Source organism: Pleurodeles waltl, chromosome 4_2 (assembly GCF_031143425.1).
Source record: "Pleurodeles waltl isolate 20211129_DDA chromosome 4_2, aPleWal1.hap1.20221129, whole genome shotgun sequence".
Taxonomy (NCBI): domain Eukaryota; kingdom Metazoa; phylum Chordata; class Amphibia; order Caudata; family Salamandridae; genus Pleurodeles; species Pleurodeles waltl.
The window spans coordinates 976707585-976729711 of record NC_090443.1 but is presented as its reverse complement, the minus strand read 5'-3'; positions in this window follow the sequence as shown (position 1 = coordinate 976729711).

The window sequence follows — 22127 nt, the reverse complement described above, 5'->3', positions numbered from 1 at the left end:
GTAGCAGGCAGGAGCAAAAGCCCTTTATCCAGAACAACAGGTCTTCCAGACAGCACATGTGCGCTACCTAGGCTCGCCCTAAAAAGAAGTTTGCTCACAGTCACCATGAGCATGAGAGCGAAGGAGAGACACAAAAGGAAAAACAACTTTGCTCGCAGTCAAACGTATCGCAACAGGGTCCACGGCCAAGGCAGTAACAAAACTGGCCTAAGGAGGAACACACGTAAAGGACTTACCAATGATAACAAAGGATTTTTGAAAGGCAAGCCCACAGATGAGTGAAAGTGATGGGCGTTGCTCTTAGATTGTAACTAATAGGGAATAAAACTCATAAAATTCTACTAAACTGGTGTGGTTACTCATGGCTGCAAGGTCATGGTAGTGACAGAGCGTAGCTTATATAATCTATATTAACATGAAATGTTTATGAACTAAGGTCTGATACTGCCGCATAGAAAACTATAATAATAGTAATTTGCATGGATATGTACTTGAATCATGACCACAGAGAGTGGCCACCAATGTATACGCAAACTAATAATAATGACCAAAATGTTTATGTTACGTTCAAATGAGCTTATACTAACATTTGCGTTACTAAATCTGTATTGAAAACCTCAAAGGCCTTAAGTTAGCATGAGCTGCAGCATAGCTGTTTCGTTCTCATATTAAATGCATTTTTCTATTTTTCAGTGTGCTGACTCACAAGGGTCCATGACCCTGTTTGTTCTTTTTCTTCGAACTTGGAAGATGAATGTAACCATGTAGATCTGTTTCCCACTGCTTCTCATCGTCTTGAAAACTAAATGTTATAAATGAATTGAAACAGCGTAGATTCAGGTAATGTACAAGGTCATTCAAAGCGGGGAAGACAATGGAACTGCTGACCAAAAGATGTACAAAGAATTACCAAGGGATGAAGTAACACCGGATGTGCCACCTCTGAAGACGTCAATTACGAAGACCAATCAAAGACTTGTAAACCAATATGGGGTGAAGATTAGGATTACCTAATGTGTTATACGATAGGTTAAAGATAGTGGGGTATAGCAAATGTCCAATAGAATTTTGGGGGAATGGACTACGAAAAAGGGATAAAAACCAAGGTCACAGGAAGTCATTTAGAATTAGGTAGGGAATGCTATTGATTTTATCCAGAAACTCTGTCACTCTGTTCGGTGACTTGAGACTTTATTAAACCATCCATGCCCTTAGATTGCCCATTTACACTTTTCCTCCATATGAGGGAAGTGCCCTTTTTGTCCCCGAGCTGAGATCTGACTGATGGCGTATTGACTGATGTCCTGAAGACGAAGACTGATCCTGTGCGCTGATCTAATCTTTGGAGGGTAATTATGACAATGCATTTGTAATTTGTCTGTTTGCTTTTCCTTTCTAGGTACCAACTGCTTGCTTTTGACAGAGACCTAAGCTAGATGTTTTTCAAATTAGTGTTCATAATTGTTTGCATGAAGCCCAACATGCCAATGCTAATCAGTGGTTAGGACAGGCATTCATTAAAACTGACGCAAATAGACAAACGACCGAGACTATGCTTTGTTGAACTGACGCAATATTGACACTCTCCTAAACTTGATCTATGTTCACACCGTGTTATGTTTTGATGTTTGTGATTCTCGCGTTAATGAAATCCTATCAAAGTTGCCATATCGTGACTATGCTATTATGTTTCTTGGTGTTGATATTAACGCATTTACTGCTAGATTGAAATTAATAGGGAATAAAATTCATGAAATTCTACTAAACTGGTGTGGTTATTCATGGCTGCAGGGTCATGGTAGCGTAATTTGAATTGATTAATGAGTTTGACTAAAGTGAAATGCATTGTCGTGATAAATATTGATGACATTATTGATGTATTGATTGATATATTGATTAGCTATCTCGTCCTACGACGAGTCCTGATGTGAAATAAATTATCATAAAGGGACGCGTTATCAGTTCCATCTTTTGAATTGATTAATGACTTAGACTAAAGTGAAATGCATTGTTGCGATAAGTCTTGATGACATTATTGATGTATTATTTGATATATTGATTAGCTATCTCGTCATACGGTGTCTCTCAACTGGGTCAAAAGATGCATTGTCCTAAAACGAGTCCTGATGTGTAATAAAATATCATAAAGGGATGCATTAACAATAACAAAGGATTTTTGATAGGCAAGCCCACAGACGAGTGATAGTGATGGGCGTGGGGTGGGCGAGATTAGAAGCGCACAGATGGCATACAACAGGTGCGGGGTGCACTGAAGCGCGTGCGAGGCCAACTTTTGTTAATAATTATACGTGCAGCAGTGGAGCCTCCCATGATCCCGACTGTATCCGGCAGTTCTCTAAATGCTGACTAATGTGGTTAAGGTTGCACCATCTACAAAGACTCAAATACAGAGCTGATGCGAAAAACGCACTGGCACCCCAGCACAAACAGGGGCCTTCATTTGACTTTACAGTGAACGCAATCCGATTACAGCTCCGCTCGGTCCCCTGCTAAACGGTAATACAGCAGCTACATTAGGAGAAGCTGCAGGGGATGAAGGAAGAGATCGGGTCATACTAGGAGGCCATGCAGGAAATGGCGTAGCAGGCTTGCAGTACTTTGTGGAATATCTGCATCCCCATAATCCTTTGCAACATACCAAATTTAGGTTTCATTCTCACAGTAAGAAATACATTCTTCAGCAGGATAAATGACAATATTATGTTTTTCAGCCTTTGATCTTTTATTGTATTTGTGGAGATGTACTGTAATTTTGTGGTCCCCTAACATTGAAGTGGCAAAAGATTAAATTGTGCGATAGCCTTTTTAGGGTCGAGCCTGCGTTGCATGCGCTTGTGCATGCGTATCGCAGCGAGACGCTTTAGTTTTTCACGTCAGTGTTTTTTATTGGTTCATGGGCTTGCCTAATAGAATCTGCTTGCTTTCATTAGTCGAAGGCACGCATACATCATGCCTTTTCCGGAAGCTAGCCCTCCTCGAACACAGCGACCAAGTACAAAAAACATGCGAGGCTCGCTATGGGCTCGTGGACTTATTTGCGAGCGCGAGCGCGATCTCACTTGGCAGAATTCGAGCGCTCTACATAGTTACTTTCACTTTTTCGGGTTATGTACATAAATGCACTTTTGCCCGATAGGTGAAAAGTCGGGTTAGGAGTTTACAACGCGATCAGCTCTAACATGAGCAAACGCGAGACCCGTTGCATTGTAAATGCTTGTTCTTAATATATTATCTGGAATAAAAATGCAACAGCTTGTCTTGTTTCACCGTACTTTGTGTGACGGTGAAACGGACGATTGGCGTTCAATTTATGAAGGATTTCTGTGTGTAAGAAAATCCAATCAGTATTGTGCAAGAATAAAATTACATAAATTAGGCAGGAATGCGTTAAATTTGTTTTGTGTAATTTTCGTTCTTTTTTCATGGCAAGTGTTCTTTTAAGGTGTATTTTCTTGCTCTACCACTTGGCACAGTTTTTTTCTTTTTTTCACACTCATGCTTTAGGAATGTGGGGCATATTTATAAGTTCCTAGCGCCATATGCGTCACATTTGCGAATGTGGCATTGAGGTGGTGCTAACGCGTCCCTTTATGCTAATTTATTACACATTAGGACTCGTTTTAGGCCAATGAATCTTTTGACCCAGTTGAGAGACACCGTAGGACGAAATAGCTAATCAATATGTCAATCAATACATCAATAATGTCATCAATATTTATCACAAAAAAACATTTCACCTTAGTCAAAGTCATTAATTAATTCAAGACGCTACCATGACCTTTCAGTCATGAATAACCACACTGATTTAGTAGAATTTTATGAATTTATTCCCTATTAATTACAATCTAAGATTAAGGGCCAGGTGTAGCAAAGGGTTTTTCCCATTCTGTATCAATGGGAAAATGTGTTCGTACATATGGCCTTAAGTGCGTTAATCTCAAAACCAAGAAACATAACAGCATAGTCACAATGTGGCAACTTTGATAAGCTTTCATTAAGGCAAGAATCGCAAACATTAGAACATAGCACGGCGTAAACATAGATCAAAGTATAGCAGAGTATTAATATCACAGCAGTTCAACAAAGCATAGTCTCAGTCGTTTGTCTATTTGCGTCAATTGGTGAATACCTGTCCTAACCACTGATTAGCATTCGCATGTTGGGCTTCATGCAAAACAATTTAGAACAGCAATTTGGAAAACATCTAGCTATGGTCTCTGTTAAAACAAGCAGTTGGTACCTAGAAAGGAAAAGCAAACAGACAAATTGCAATTGCATTGTCATAATTACCCTCCAAAGATTAGGTCAGCGCACAGGTTCAGTCTTCGTCTTCAGGACACCAGTCAAATCGCCATCGGTCAGGACTTAACTAAAGGGCGAAAGGCACTTCCCTCATAAGGAGGAAAAGTGTAAATGGGCAGTCTAAGGACAAGGTTAGTTTTAATAAAGTCTCAAGTCACCAAACAGAGTGACAGAGTTTCTGGATAAAATCAATAGCCTTCTCTACCTAATGTTTTCGACCTTTCTGTGACATGGGTTTTTATCCCCTTTTCGTAGTACATTCCTCCAAAATTCTATTGGACATTTACTATACCCCACTATCTTTAACCTATCAGAGAATACATTCGGTAATCCCAATTGTCACCCCACGTTATTTTACTGATCGTCGATTGGTCTTCATAATTGACGTCTTCAGAGCTGGCACATCCGGCGTTACTTCATATTTTGGCATCTCTTGGCACATCCTTTGGGTCAGCAGTTTCATTGTTCACCGGTCTAAGTGACCTTGTACATAACATTAATATACACTTGTTTCAATATTTTATAACATTCATTTCAGGGCACCGAAGATGTGCCTGAGAACGGATTTAATATGGTTACATTAGTCTTCCAAGTTTGAAGAAAAGAACAATTGCAGGGTCATGGCCCCTTGTGAGTCAGCACACTGAAAAACAGGTAAATGCATTTAATATGAGAGCCGAGCAGCTAAACTGCAGCTCACGCTAATTTAAGGCCTATGAAGAATTTCAATACAGTTTCAAAAATACGAACGTTATTATAAGCTTAATTGAACATAACATAAACATTTTATTCATCATTATTAGTTGCGTCTACATTGGTGGCCACTCATCGTGGTCACAGTTCCAGCACACGTTTAAGCAAAATCGCTATTATTATAGTTTTCTATGCAGTATCATCACACATTAATATATAGATATTTCATTCTAATATAGGTTGTATAAATTATGGTCTCTCAGTCCCTCCTCTGATGATGCTCGTCATCACACAAACCTCTCTCTTTCAACCTTCCATTTTAATTTTTCACTTTACGCATAATGCGCATTTCAACATCTTGTCCCTTGTGTGATCTTTCCCAAATTTCATTGAACATTTTCTCTCTTTCACTTTCTTCATTTCTCCTGGTTCTTTTTGTCCAATTTCTTTTAATTTTATCATTCATTTTGCAAGCTCCCCATAATCCTAATAGACTGGCCAGAACAATTAATAGACCCCCTAGTATTTTTGCAAGAACCCCATTCCAAATATTGGTAAACCAGCTTCCCACTCTAGCAACTCCTTTTCCAAATTTCTCCCACACTCCACGTTCCTTCAAATCCTTCAAATCTACACTATCCCTAGTTAGGTTAGTAACAATACCTCTAATCTTCTTACTATTATCTGGAATGAATGAACAGCAATGATGCTCATTGAGCATCTTGCAGACCCCTCCGCTCTTTGCTAAAAGAATGTCTAAAGCAAGCCGATTTTGAAGAGTCATAGCTCTTTCTGCAGCAAGATCAGTATCCATCAGGAGAATAGCCCACGTAAAGTTTGTCAGCATGTTATCCACAATAGTAGACAACTTTTGAATTTTCATGGAATTCAAGATAACCCCTACTGAAGGGATTATGGCTCCAAATATATCACCAATGACAGCAGCCACGGATTCTCGTTTTTGTCTAGCATGTTGTAATTCAGAAGTTTTAGATATTTGTTTCAAGTCGTCAATCTGGTAAATCTTTGGGAAAACTATCCCCAAATAACATGTCCCATACCATCCCTTAGGGAATAAGCATTAAGCCCAACGATGTAATAGATCGCAGGGATCGCTGGATCCTGTCCATTTAACATAAATGTCCACTTACTTGGAAACAAAAACACATGTCTACATTCACTCGTTCCCACAAACAAATTGTCCTGTTCAGATTTCGGCCTATATATACTAAGCCTTCCTACATGCAATGCATCTATAGCTAATTTGCCTTGCGTTTTGATTGCCGTGTAAGCATAATCATTTGCATAGGTGCGTTTTTCGAAACCCCTTTTCCTAATCTTTCCTTCAATGCTTTGCGTCTATCATCAGTGTGATCCAAAAAGCTTTTCTATACAGGAGACAGTAAGCAGGTCAGATTGTTGCGATGTGCATAAGCAGTCCCAAATGCAAGTGTCGGTTCAAAGAAACCTCTGACTATTTTGATATCATGCTCTTTAGCTAGCTTGTTCAAGAATTCAATCACAGGCACAAAGGAAAACACAACATCCAAAATTGAATAAAAGTATTGCACATGCTCCTGATTATAGAATCTGGTTAGTAACAAGCTACAGCTAATCCCGTAGGTTAAAGGAAGGCTATGATAGGTAACCCCTTCTTGCACAGATGAAGGAATCTTAGTACACACATAACAGTTTTTTGCATCCATGGTCTCGACATACTCATTCAGCAAGCGATAGAAGACATTAGTAGAAAGTTCCCCTTTTGAATTAGTCCCCTCATGCAAGTGTCTTGCATCCTGCTCGAACATCTCCCATGGTGTTAGTGTGGTAGTTTCAGGTTTTGAAGTAGCGTTAATAGCTTTCTTATCTAACCACGGCATTCCCACAATCACTCCCACAATTATTACTACGCACACAATACCTATTATAAGACTTAACCAACCACACACCTTACTCTTCTTGTTACTACTTCTATCATAAGCCAGGTCTGTATAGAATCAAATAGCAGAATAACAATCAACTTGAGGGTGATATAAACTTTTCTTCTTTCTCTCTCTTTTGCGTGTATTTACAGCGTTTTCATTTACTCCAGGATCCCTTTGTCAAATCAGGTTAGCAGCTTGTCACAATCAGGTTTCTCAAAGTCAAATCAGGTTATAGGTATCTCATCCGGTAATTTATAAGTCTTTTCCTTCAGTTTTCAGTTTTCGAATTTAACAAAAGTCTTATCTTTGGATTAGTTCAGGTGCTGTAGTATTGGCCTGGTACTTCTCGATCAAAACAAAATGCTAGGAATTCCTGTTGCCATTCAGATGTTGTAGCATACGCCCATTCAGGACCTGTATACCTTCTATTTGCGACTCTCTTTCTTTTCAAATGCCCTAAGTACTTCACCTCTTTTTGACAGTATTGCAACTTCTTGGGTGACACCTTATGTCCGTTCTTTCCCAAATGATTCAATAAGGCAATAGTGCCATATTTACAGGTATCCCTTGTTTTGGATGCAATCAGCAAGTCATTGATGTACTGCACTAGAGTCGAGTTAAAAGGCAGTACTAAGAATTCCAAATCCTTTTACAATATCTGATTAAAGATGGAAGGTGACTCAGAAAACCCTTGGGGAATTCTGCACCAACTGTACACCTTATCCAGGAATTTGAAACTGAACAAAAATTGGCTGTCCGCGTGAAGAGGTATCGAAAAGAAAGCTTGTGACAAGTCTATAACAGTGAACCATTCAGCATCACACGGAACCTGAAACATGATCACTGCTGCATTGGGCACTATGGGGCAACATTTTACCACAATCTCGTTTATTTTCCTCTAATCTTGCACAATTCGAACTTTCCCACAAGGCTTTTTCAGACCCATTATCGGTGAATTGCATGGGCTACTCAACACCTCTTTCAGAACTTCCTGTTTCACAAAGTCTGTAATTATTTGTGACACTTCAATAAGAACATCTTGTGCCATATGATATTGTGGCACCTGGGGAAACACTGCATTCCGTCTCACTTGTACTTTAACTGGTTCTACACCTTTTATGAGTCCCACTTCCTTTCCTGTCAAATCCCCCACTTTCTCTGTCACTGTTCCTTGTAATTCGGCAGGTAGGTCAATCACTGTAAGCACCGGGAATAGTGCAATCAAAGGGTAATCCTCATTTGTAAGTTTTGTCTCTAATTCTGAGAACTGACCTTCGTCTCCTTCATCATCACTGTTTGTTTGCACTTCGATTCCATCATTGGTACATGTGATCGAACATTTTGTTTTGCACAGCAAGTCCCTTCCCAGTAAGGATACCGGACTTGAATCACAGACTACAAACCTATGTAGTCCCTGGAAGTTGCCGATCTCAACTTGCACTGGATCTGTAATTGGGTTTGTCAGATACTGATTCGCTACTCCGACCACTCTTATGGTACGCCCCGAAAGTGGTAGTTTCTGAACTTCTGCACTTCTGACTGTAGAGCGTGTTGCTCCGGTATCGACTAGGAATGAAACTTTGTAACCCATAACCTTCCCTTCCACATAGGGACCCCTCTGGTCTACCTCTAGGGATGCTGCAAGCCTGCACTCTTCACTATCTGAGCTGTCATCCGACCACTCCTCATTCCTTCCATCTTCACCTCGCAATGGGAATTGCTGTACCGTGTTATTTTGACTCATTACCTGACCTGTGACCTGTTGAGGAAGCATCACCTGTTGCTGTCCCATCGGAGCCATTGGTAATTGCATTTGCTGTCTAGGTATCATGGGAACCTGCTGTTGTACTTGTTGCATTTGTACTGGCTGAACACGCGGCATTTGCATCTGCTGCATGGGCTGTACCCCTTGCATTTGTACCAGGTTATTTTGAAAATTTGAATTCTGATTTCTCAGTTTTGGACCTCTTACATTTTGTAACATACTGGCATTAGTGCTTTGTTGAATGACACCATCCTGTACCACATTCGGGCACTCCCGTTTCCAGTGCCTCACGCCCCCGCACGCGTGACATGGTGACATCTTTTTCACCCCTTGTGCATCATTTTGAACCAAAACAGTATTCAAATCTGGACCGCGATTCACAAAACCTCGACCTCGACCTCTCGGTTGCGGCTGAAACACACCATTCATTTGCGGTTGCTGCTGTATCATTTGTTGAACTCCATTCCCCTGTATTTCTGCCTGTGCAGCCCTTATCTGCATCACCATCACCTTTTCTTTCAACTTTTTCTGCTTTAGTTCAATTTCGTCGCTACAATATTTTGCATACTGTAACACCTCATCAATCGGCTTCGCTTGCCAACAAATCAAATGATTCTTAATCACCTGGCTGACTTCTGGTCTCAGCCCTTCAACAAATCTGAACACAAGATGGTTCATGTCTTTCGGCTCAATAGTTTTGGTACCACTGTAATGTTTGAATGCCTTTAAGAACCTCTCATAGTAAGCATGTATAGACTCCTTAACCTCTTGCGAGGTCCGGTCGATTTTCTGCCAATCAGTCACCTTCGGCGACACTTTCTGCTTCAAAAATTCAATCACCTTATGATAATATTTCATCACCTCCTCAGAAGGTGCTCCAGTCACCCTATCTCTTGCCGGCTCCTTCTTCGGCCATTCTACTCCTCTTTTGCACTCAAGCCACAAATCAGGCGGAACAATGATCTCAAACAGAGTATTCAGGTCTTCCCAAAGACATTTTGCAAGTTTCACAAACCTATCTGTTTGTTGGTACCACTCGATCGGTTTCTCCCTCAACCTAGGGTAGTCATTAGTAAATGATAGGATGTCTCCTCTGGACCATGGCACATGAACTAAAACACCACCATCCGTCTCTCTCATAGGTAGTATTTTTACCGATTCTATGTCAGGTGAGGCTTTGGTCTGACTCAACCCTGAACTGTCACCTTTACCCTTATCTTTTTTCTTTGCCCACCTGCCTTCCCATTTTTCTAGCGCGCCCCAAATTTGTGCACTTTGCAATAGTTTTTTTAAATGCGCCTTCATTCCGGCAAACCTCATGTGTTCAAAGTCTTTTGAATCAAAATCTAGTCTGTAACTTCTCTTCAAATGTTTGGTGTTCTCAATATCAATATTGTATTTGTCTGCTAGATTCGCTAATCTCTGATGTACCTTACCCACTTCTTTAGTAATCTTAGGACACAGGTATCTCAATTCTGCTTCGGTGTATGACTCCAGTCTATTTACCCCCATGGTCCCGTCCACTAATTCAGCATCTTCCACTCCAAGTCTCACAAAATTCAGGTAGTCATCTTGCCCTGTCTTTTCCGGTTCTATAGTAGTCACTGTAGTCTTTTGTGAAGCATAGGTTTTCTCCAGCCAATCGTTTAACTGTTGTACTGTAAAACCTTGGTGCAAAATGTTTCCTGCGTGCATCATTGGTGACTGTGAAGCATTCATACTTATTGTTTGCGGAGTTAAAACCCCTAGCCCTGCCTGACGCATTGCTTCCAAGGGTGCTTCTACTGGGCTAAGGTCTATTAAGGACCTCGGCTTTTCAACTGCTTGTTCTCCTGGGGCCATTATCTGGGGAGTTCCTATGGACCCTCCTCTTGTTGGATCTTGGGTCATTACTCCCTGATCATATACACCAGATTTACCTTGTGCATATAATGGCACCAGTGGACCGACAGTAATTGGTAACGATATTGCAGCAGGTGTGTGACCCAGTCCCAAACTTCGTGGAGCAGTAACCCCATAGGTCTGTTCCAAAGTACCCGGGACAGGTACTAACGAAGGACCAGCTACTGGGTTGTACCCTGGTATCAGTTGTGGTTGTGGCTGAGACAGTAATTTCGGAGTTGACTCAATCTGCACTAACCTTGATTTTGTATATATCGGGTCTGGCGGCACAATCAGATTTGTAGTAGTCTCAAGTACTGGGACGTCTGGATAGATTCTCTGTATCTGTGGTGGAGGTTGCAACTGTATCTGCATGTCTGGCGCAGTGGGTACACTGACACCATTCTGTATCGAAGTCGTATCACTAGTCTGTACCGCATCAGTGACTCCCTTCTCCTGCGTCTGGTTCCCAGGGCCCACGCTAGTGCTTGGTAAACTGTCGCTCATCGCATAAGGTGGCGGGCGATCATGTAATAATCGGTCCATAAATTCTTCATCGTATGAATCATCTTCCTCTTCCCAAGGTCTCTTATTTTCTTTAGGCTTGCTATAATCCTTGTATGTTTTACAGGGGGCTTTCTTGCCCTGCGTCTCGTCTCCGTGTTATTGCGGGGAACAATTTCAGTCCGTCAACAATTCCCCGTCTCCACATTTTGTTCTCATTATCCCACCTAGCTTCTGCATAAGACTTTTCTGCCCTTTCTAGTCTTCTCTGGAATCTTTCTTGTCTATGTTTAAGAGCCATCAAGTCCCAAATTGCTAAAGCCTCATACTGAGCTGGCCTCGGAGGTGGTTTTTGTGTACTTACACATCCATCTTGACTTCTCTAGCACCTTTGGATTGAACGTCCCATGTTCTGGAAACGCTAAACATCCCTCTTTCTCTGTTAATTTACGCCACTGTTTCATCCATAAACAAGGCGCGACACCTTTTTCCTCCATAACTATGTAAGCTGGAGTACCCTCAGGCGGTGTAGGCTCTCCATCAGTGGCCACAATGTAGGCGTCTCCTTTCAGAGCGCTCTTGAATGCTTTGACAAAATTCAATTCTACATTTTCTCTTATTTGTATTTAATCAGAAGGTGACTTACTTCCCAGGACACTCTTCGCCCACCTTTCTCAACCTATTGCCTTTCACGGATGGCAGCCAATCAATGCGCGACCCCTCTCAACAACTGACCTATCTCAGCGCGGCACCACTGACGTCACACTCACACACTGCAGCTGACAAAGTCTTGCGGCTCATCCGCCCCACACTGGATTCACACAAAACTAATGCAAAATTTACTGCGAGCACCTTTACCAATAACACAAATCTGCCGGTTTACTACAGGAAGGGTAACACATTCGCTTCAGAATTTTACAGAGATTTCACTTGAAGCCTCGGCCGCTACTCTCTCCATCTCAATTCCCGCATACGCAAGCAGAATTCGACCCGCAAATCCTACTCTCAACTTGTCAATGGTTCATCCTAGTGCACTTTAGAACTTGCCAAATCTCCATCGAAGGTTTCACACATACGTTTCGACTCAAACTCGACTTGTCAACCACACCCGATTGACCTATTAAACCGCACAGATTACAACACAAACCCAAGTGTCTCCTACACTTGTCAATATACTCCGGAGTCTTAGACCACGACGGGTCCGTACATAAACAACCAACCACGTGGATAATTGTTTAGCACAAAGCGCCACACTCATATGAAGTACGCCGACTTTCCTACTCTCATACTGCAGAGTACGCCCACTCCTACTAAAACAACATTTACCTGACCTAGATACACACAAACCTCATCAATTATCTGCAAAAAGGCTTAAGCTGAGCAAGCGCAAACCCTATACCACACACATTATGACGCCGAGAACATTCTCACCTCACTTAGGCAGGTTCCGAGATCCCAGGAAAGTCATGGTGAATTTAGAAACACATCATACCTCCAATTTCCATCATTACAGAAAAACAATTTAAACAGTGATTCTCTGTCCTAGGGCCCCAAAGGGCCAAACCGTTGCTCTGCTACCAGAACTGCTAACGCGTCCTTTTATGTTCATTTATTACAAATTAGGACTCGTTTTAGGCCAATGAATCTTTTGACCCAGTTGAGAGACACAGTAGGACGAGATAGTTAATCAATATGTCAATCAATACATCAATAATGTCTTCAATATTTATCACAACAATACATTTCACTTTAGTCAAAGTCATTAATTAATTCAAGACGCTACCATGACCTTTCAGTCATGAATAACCACACCGATTTAGTAGAATTTTATTAATTTATCTAAATGACAATCTAAGATTAAGGCCCTCATTCTGACCTTGGCGGTCGGCGGAGAGGCGGCGGTCGGACCGCGAACAGACCGGCGGTATTAAAAATGGCATTCTGACCGCGGCGGTCACCGCCGTGACCGACCGCCACTTCCCCACTCCGACAGCCACGTTGGTCATGACCGACGGGCTGGAGTCTGCGCACTCCGGTCCGGCGGTCGACCCAAGACCGCCAACGGTATCATGACCCTGCTTACCGCCGCGGTTTCTGGCGTTCGGGAACCGCCATGCGAACCATGGCGGTAGGCACTATCGGGGCCAGGGAATTCCTTCCCTGGCACTGATAGGGGTCTCCCCCACCCCCACTGCCCCCCCGAGTCCTCCCCCCACACCCTCCACCCCCCTGCCACCCCCCAGAGGTGGTACGAACCCCCTCCCCACCCCCACCCCGACATGCACATACACGCACCCCGACATGCACACACCCCCAACATGCACATATACACACCCCCTACACACACACATACACAACGGGGACACATACCCGCACACATACATGCCGACATGCGCACCCGCCGAACTACACACATTGCCCATAGGCACAGCAGCACTCCCCGCCCGCATGCACGCACTCACACACCCCCTCTACACACTCACACGCACACCCCCATGCACGCACACATCACACAACACCCCCCCACCCCCTCCCCTCACGGACGATCAACTTACCTTGTGCGTTGGTCCTCCGGGAGGCGACGGGAGCCATAGGGACGTGACCGCCAACAGAAGACCGCCAACAGAAGACCGCCACACAGAAATGTGGGTCGTAATTCTGGGGGCGGTGTTCTGCTGGCGTGGCGGTGGAGGTTGACCAGTCTCCACTTTCCCGCCGACCGCCAGTGTGGCTGCTGGCGGTATTCCGGCGGAACGCTCCCAGCGGTCGGAATACGCGCAGCGGCATACCGCCGCGGTCGGCGGTCTTTACCGCGGCGGTAACTCGGCGGTCTTGCGAAAAGACCGCCAAGGTCAGAATGAGGGCCTAAGTGTGTTAATGTCAAAACCAAGAAACATAACAGCATAGTCACAATGTGGCAACTTTGATAAGCTTTCATTAAGGCAAGAATCACAAACATTAGAACATAGCACGGCGTAAACATAGATCAAGGTATAGCAGAGTATTGATATCACGTCAGTTCAACAAAGCATAGTCTCAGTCATTTGTCTATTTGCGTCAATTGGTGAACACCTGTCCTAACCACTGATTAGCATTCGCATGTTGGGCTTCATGCAAAACAATTTAGAACACCAATTTGGAAAACATCTAGCTATGGTCTCTGTCAAACAAGCAGTTGGTACCTAGAAAGGAAAAGCAAACAGACAAATTACAATTGCATTGTCATAATTACCCTCCAAAGATTAGGTCAGTGCACTGGTTCAGTCTTCGTCTTCAGGACATCATTCAAATCGCCATCGGTCAGGACTTAACTAAAGGGCAAAAGGCACTTCCCTCATAAGGAGAAAAGTGTAAATGGGCAGTCTAAGGACAAGGATGGTTTTAATAAAGTTTCAAGTCACCAAACAGAGTGACAGAGTTTCTGGATAAAATCAATAGCATTCCCTACCTAATGTTTTCGACCTTTCTGTGACATGGGTTTTTATCCCCTTTTCGTAGTACATTCCTCCAAAATTCTATTGGACATTTACTATAGCCCACTATCTTTAACCTATCAGAGAATACATTCGGTAATCTCAATTGTCACCCCACGTTATTTTACTGATCATCGATTGGTCTTCATAATTGACGTCTTCAGAGGTGGCACATCTGGCGTTACTTCATATTTTGGCATCTCTTGGCACATCCTTTGAGTCAGCAGTTTCGTTGTTCACCGGTCTAAGTGACCATGTACATAACATTAATCTGCACTTGTTTCAATATTTTATAACATTAATTTCAGGGCACCGAAGATGTGCCAGAGAACAGATTTAATATGGTTACATTAGTCTTCCAAGTTTGACGAAAAGAACATTTGCAGGGTCATGGCCCCTTGTGAGTCAGCACACTGAAAAACCGGAAAATGCATTTAATATGAGAGCCGAGCAGCTAAACTGAAGCTCACGCTAACTTAAGGCCTAATAAGAATTTCAATACAGTTTCAACAATACGAACGTTAATATAAGCTTAATTGAACATATCATAAACATTTTATTCATCATTATTAGTTGCGTCTACATTGGTGGCCACTCATCGTGGTCACAGTTCCAGCACACGTTTACACAAAATCACTATTATTATAGTTTTCTATGCAGTAATATCACACATTAATATATAGATTTTTCATTCTAATATAGGTTATATAAACTACGCTCTCTCAGTGGCATTTCCCACGCACTTGGGGTCATATTTATACTCGGTTTGCACAGGATTTGCGTATTTGTTTTACGCAAATCCGGTGCAAACTTAACTCCATATTCATATTTTAGCGCTAGACATGTCTAGCATCAAAATATTGAAGTTAAAGTCATTTTTTGCCTGCGGATAACTACCTTGCGTCAATGAGATGCAAGGTAGGCATTCCCGGGCAAAAAATGACTCTAGGGCCCTAGCACCGTATCTATCCTCCCGTGAAAAAATCATGCACAGGGGGGAGGATGGGGTCAAATAATAAGCAAGCTTTGCACCACTTTGCGCCTGGGTCAGGGTAGGTGTTAGGGGAACTGTGGGCCTACTTCTATTATGGAACACCATGGAATAAGCCCACATGTGCCCTTCCCAGGCCCCAGGGACACCCCCACCAACACCAGAGGGACAGCGGAGGATGGGGGACCCCATCCCAGGGAGGTATAGGTAAGTACAGGTAAGTATTTCATTTTCTTTTTAAGTGCCATTGGGGGCCCTGAAATGGGCCCTACTACATGGCACTAGGTGCAATGGCCATTGCCAGGGGACCATGGTCCCCTGTGTTGGCCATTGGGGTGGTGGGCATGACTTGGTATGGATGGTTCAGTGTCAGAAAATGATGCTAGGCTGCTTATTGTCATTTTTTTCACTCTAACCTGCCTAACGTCATTTTTTGGTGCAAAACCCCCTTCTTCCATACCGCCAGCCCCACCGGGCTAATGTCACTTTTTTTAACGCTCGCCTACCCTTTGCACCGGCTTGCACCATTCCATAAATATGGTGCCCGGATGGTGCTCAGAAATGGTACAAGCCGATGCTAAACTTTTTGGTGCAAAACTGCGTTAGGGCAGTTTTGCACCAAAAAGTATAAATCAGGGCCCTTATTTACAAAGTGGTGTAATGCATGCATTGCGCCACTTTGTAAACCCTTGCGCCACATTATGCCTGCACCAGGCATAATGTAGCAAGGGGAGCGTTCCCCTATTAGGGGGACTGAAAAAATGGCGCAAGGAAATCCAAGAGATTTCCTTGCTCCATTTTTTTAGGCACTTTTAATGCCTGCTCAGAGCAGGTGTTAAAAGGGGGCATACCATTATGTAGAATTGACGCTATTGAGCCCTACCCTGCGCCATAGTGCACGTATCTTAAATACGGCACACACATGGTGGCAGTAAGGGGGCGCTAAGGAGGGCAAGGAAAGTGACTGAGTGCAGCGATCTCTGTCTGCCCATTGGTGTTTTCTGTGCTTGGTCTGCGAGAGTCATTTATCCCTCCTATTGATGTGTTGTTTTCTCCCACCACTACTGACCCTGTTACATGGCTCATTTAATGGCTGGTCATGTATGTTAGTTTTAGGCAATATTTTTTGCACTGGTGGGCACACTGCTCATTCAGACTGAGCACTTCCCACTTAGCGAGAGCATTTGTAAGGGGCGCTCTCGCAAAAGCTATGTAATACCTCTGAGCACCCCTAACTTCTAGTGAGCAAGGAGCCTTTAAACATCCAGGGGCAGCCTGTGCTAGGCATAATGTATGTAAAGGGGGCGTTCCCCTGTTAGGGGAGCCGGAAAAATGGCGTAAGGAAATCTATGAGATTTCCTTGCGCCATTTTTTACAGCACTTTTAACGCCTGCTCAAGAGAGCACACATGGCAGCGGTAGGTGGGGCGCTAACGGGCGCAGGCAAAGTAGCACTGCACTCGATGCAGTGCCATTTTCCATAAATCGGCCCTTTAGTGCCATGTTGTGGATGCGGCAAAGTACCTTGCGCTAATGAGATGCAAGGTAGGCGTTCCCGTCCACAACATGACGGTAACCCCCTAGCACCTCATTTATACTCCAGCGCAGAAACGACGCGCGCGGAGTAGGCGGACCCAAATAATGGCGCTAAGCCTGCTTAGCAACAATATTTAAAGCCTGGGTCAGACCAGGCGTTAGGGTACTTGTGAACCCATTTCCATGGCCAACCACCATGGAAATGACGCAAGTCTAGTTAGTGGCATTTTGTTTGCCGCAAACCAGGCTAGCATAATTTTCTGTGGCACAACCACCTTTACCCATACCGCCACCCCCACCCCTACCCTGCTAGTGTCTTTTTTTTTACGCTAGTCCAAGCTTAGCGCCAGCTTGCGCCATTCCTTAAATATGGCGCCCGGCTGGCGCTGTAGAATGGCGGAAGTGGGTGCTAAACATTTTGATGGAAAACTGCCTAGGCACAGTTTTGCATCAAAAAGTATAAATATGCACCATAGTGTTCACCACCGCCTCCCTCTCAAAGAAGAACTATGACCCATATTTAAGGGAAAATGACGGAGCACGATGCTGCACCAAAATTGGCAGCGCCGCGCTCTGTCATTTTCACAATGCAGGGATGCACTGTATTTAAGTGAATATGGTGCACCCCTGTGTTGTCCCCTGCGCTGGTACTAAATTTAGCTGCTAGCACCAACCTAGGCATCCTTGCACCATCGTGCAAGGATGTCTGCGTTGAGGGGTGTGATTGTTTATGTGCAGGAAGGTGTCTCTTCCCACACATAAACAATCACTAATGGTGCTTTGGCACTTCTGTGTGTGCTGAAGAATGATTGTTTATGTGCAGAAAGGGACACCTTCCCGCACATAAACAATAATTTCTGGCATTTTGCTCTTTCTATGCGTGCTGCTACATAGAAAAAGCAAAAAACGAGGAGGAATAAAAATATTCCTCCTCGTTGTGCCTTGCTAACACCACCCCTGGGGATGGCGTTAGATTTTGGCGTTGCCTCAGGTTTACGAAATCTTGTAAATCTGAGGCAGCGTCAAAATGCAATGGTGGTACTGTGGAACACCGACAGCAACACCCATTGCACTCCCCTCTGACAGATAACTGCGTCGGAGGGGCCCATATTTACAAAGAGGTGTAATGCCACAAAAGTGGCGTTACATCTCCTTGTAAATATGGAGCAGAGGTTGGCAACACTGGAGTGTTACGTAAGGTGACACTCCAGTGGCGCTAGGGGCTCTTAAATATGCCCCTTTGTGTACTTTTTCTTGTTCAGGCACTCAACTCTTTCAACCCTGAGAAACTGAAAGGCTGCACAAACCAGTTTCCCGAGGGGATGCTACTTGCTTCGGAACAGGCAGGCATGGGGTAGGGAGCATTGGTCAGAATACACTCTGCCCACACCAGACATTGCTTAATGTTCTGGTCAGGGCCACTCGCTGTTCTGCACAGAATGCACAGCGCTGTGAAGGAGTGATATATTGATTAATGCGCTACAGGAAGCCCTAAAAAGGAACACATCCATTCAGCACACAGTGCACGTGGGCGAGTGCCATATCCAGCTGGGAAGTAGCACCTACATATGCGGTGGGAAGTTACCATTTTAAGATGGCCGAAGTGTTAACTGTGACAGAACTACATGATTGCTGCCGACCTAATAAAAATAAAAGGCTACGTAAGCCCTGCTGGTTTTCAAGCCCGTGTCCCACAGATCACATAAATGAAAGCGCTCCAATGCACTGGATTTTTAAAGGCTCATTGCTTACTAGATGTTAGGGGTGCTCACACGTATTGCATGGCTCCCAAGAGAGCGCTCCTTTTAAATACTCCTTTACATTGGAGCGCGGCAGCCGTGAATCAGGTGCCACGCTAAGTGGGAAGTGCTCGATCTTAAAATGCAGTGCGCATGGGCGCACACCATGGCCATCTGGGAGGTAGCTCCTCTGTATGCAGTGGGAAGTTAACATTTCAAGATGGCTGAAGTGTTAATTGTGACAGGCGTACGATTGATGCAGACCTAATAAAGATGAAGGGCTACCTAAGCCCCGGTGTTTTTCAAGCGAGTGTCCCACAGATGACATAAATGCAAGCGCTCCAATACACTGGGACCCATATTTATGGATTTTGCTGCAAAACTGCACTAACGCAGTTTTGCGTCAAAATTATTAACAACGTCTAACGTCATTCCTTAGAGCCATCTTAACGCCATATTTATGGAATGACGCAAGAGGTCACTAATGAATGGTTAGCGCCCAAAAAAAGATGCTACCCGGTCAGGGATGGTGTTAGGGATTATAGGTGCTAGTAGGGCTGAAATGACGTTAGGCTTTTAGTGGCAAAAAATATGCCGCTAACCAGCCTTGCGTCATTTTCTAACACGTAAGCAGCCACAAACATGACTCTTGCCTAAGTATAGACAGGAGTCATGCCCACCACCACACTGGCCAGCACAGGGGACCAGTGCTAGGCCTACCCACACAAGTGAGGTACCATTTCTATCGGGAGACTTGGGGGAGCACTGGGTGGAAGGAAATTTGTGGCTCCTCTCAGATTCCAGAACTTTTTGTCACAGAATAACAGGAAAAAGTGTTTTTTTGGCCAAATATTGAGGTTTGCAAAGGATTCTGGGTAGCAGAACCTGGTTAGAGCCCCACAAGTCACCCCATCTTGGATTCCCCTAGGTGTCTAGTTTTAAAAAATGCACAGGTTTGCTAGGTTTCCCCAGGTGCTGGCTGTGCTACAGGCCAAAATCCACAGCTAGGCAGTTTGTAAAAAACAGCTCTGTTTTCATTGTGAGGATGTGATGTGTCCACATTGTGTTTTGGGGCATATCCTGTCGCGGGCGCTAGGCCTACCCACACAAGTGAGGTATCATTGTTATCGGGAGTCTTGGGGGAACGCTGGGTGGAAGGAAATTTGTGGCACCTCTCAGATTCCAGAACTTTTTGTCACCGAAATGACAGGAAAAAGTGTTTTTTTGGCCACATTTTGAGGTTTGCAAAGGATTCTGGGTAACAGAACCTGGTCAGAGCCCCACAAGTCACCCCATCTTGGATTCCCCTAGGTGTCTAGTTTAAAAAAATGCACAGGTTTGCCAGGTTTCCACAGGTACCGGCTGAGCTAGAGGCCAAAATCCACAGCTAGGCACTTTGTAAAAAACAGCTCTGTTTTCTTTCTGAAAATGTGATGTGTCCATGTTGTGTTTTGGGGCATTTCCTGTCCTGGGCGCTAGGCCTAACCACACAAGTGAGGTACCATTTTTATCGGGAGTCTTGGGGGAACGCTGGGTGGAAGGAAATTTGTGGCTCCTCTCAGATTCCAGAACTTTCTGTCACCGAAACTACAGGAAAAAGTGATTTTTTGGCCAGATTTTGAGGTTTGCAAAGGATTCTCGGTAACAGAAACTGGTCAGAGCCCCACAAGTCACCCCATCTTGGATTCCTCTAGGTGTCTAGATTTAAAAAATGCACAGGGTTGCTAGGTTTCGCAGGTGTGCCGGCTGAGCTAGAGGCCAAAATCCACAGCTAGGCACTTTGTAAAAAAACAGCTCTGTTTTCTTTGTGAAAATGTGATGTGTCCACGTTGTGTTTTGGGGCATTTCCTGTCCCGGGCGTTAGGCCTACGAACACAAGTGAGGTACCATTTTTATCGGGAGACTTCGGGGAGCGTTGGGTGGAAGGAAATTTGTGGATCCTCTCAGATTCCAGAACTTTTTGACACCGAAATGACAGGAAAAAGTGTTTTTTTGGCCACACTTTGAGGTTTGCAAAGGATTCTGGGTAACAGAACCTGGTCAGAGCCCCACAAGTCACCCCATCTTGGATTCCCCTAGGTGTCTACTTTTAAAAAATGCGCAGGTTTGCTAGGTTTCCACCGTTACCGGCTGAGCTAGAGGCCAAAATCCACAGCTAGGCACTTTGTAAGAAACAGCTCTGTTTCTTTCTGAAAATGTGATGTGTCCATGTTGTGTTTTGGGGCATTTCCTGTCCTGGGCGCTACGCCTACACACACAAGTGAGGTACCATTTTTATCGGGAGACTTGGGGGAACGCTGGGTGGAAGGAAATTTATGTCTCCTCTCAGATTCCAGAACTTTCTTTCACCGAAATGACAGCAAAAATTGTTTTTGGGGCCAAATTTTGAGGTTTACAAGGATTCTGGGTAACAGAACCTGGTCGGAGCCCCACAAGTCACCCCATCCTGGATTCCCCTAGGTGTCTAGTTTTCAGAAATACGCAGGTTTGCTAGGTTTCCCGAGGTGCCGGCTGAGCTAGAGGCCAAAATCCACTGCTAGGCACTTTGTAAAAAACAGCTGTTTCTTTCTGAAAATGTGATGTGTCCATGTTGTGTTTTGGGGCATTTCCTGTCCTGGGTGCTATGCCTACACACACAAGTGAGGTACCATTTTTATCGGGAGACTTGGGGGAACGCTATGTGGAAGGCAATTTGTGGCTCCTCTCAGATTCCAGAACTTTCTTTCACCGAAATGACAGGAAAAATTTTTTGGGGGGCCAAATTTTGAGGTTTGCAAGGATTCTGGGTAACAGAACCTGGTCGGAGCCCCACAAGTCACCCCATCTTGGATTCCCCTAGGTGGCTAGTTTTCAAACATGCACAGGTTTGCTAGGTTTCCCCAGGTGCCGACTGAGCTAGAAGCCAAAATCCCATCTAGGCACTTTGTAAAAAACAGCTCTGTTTTCATTCTGAAAATGTGATGTGTCCATGTTGTGTTTTGGGGCATTTCCTCTCCTGGGCGCTAGGCCTACCCACACAAGTGAGGTACCATTTTTATCGGAAGACTTGGGGGAACGCTGCATGGAAGGAAATTTGTGGCTCCTCTCAGATTTCAGAACTTTTTGTCACCAAAATAACAGGGAAAAAAATGTTTTGGGCCAAATTGTGAGCTTTGCAAAGGACTCTGGGTAACAGAACCTGGTCAGAGCCCCACAAGTCACCCCATCTTGGATTACCCTAGGTGTCTAGTTTTCATAAATGTGCAGGTTTGCTAGGTTTCCCTATGTGCCAGCTGAGCTAGAGGCCAAAATCCACAGC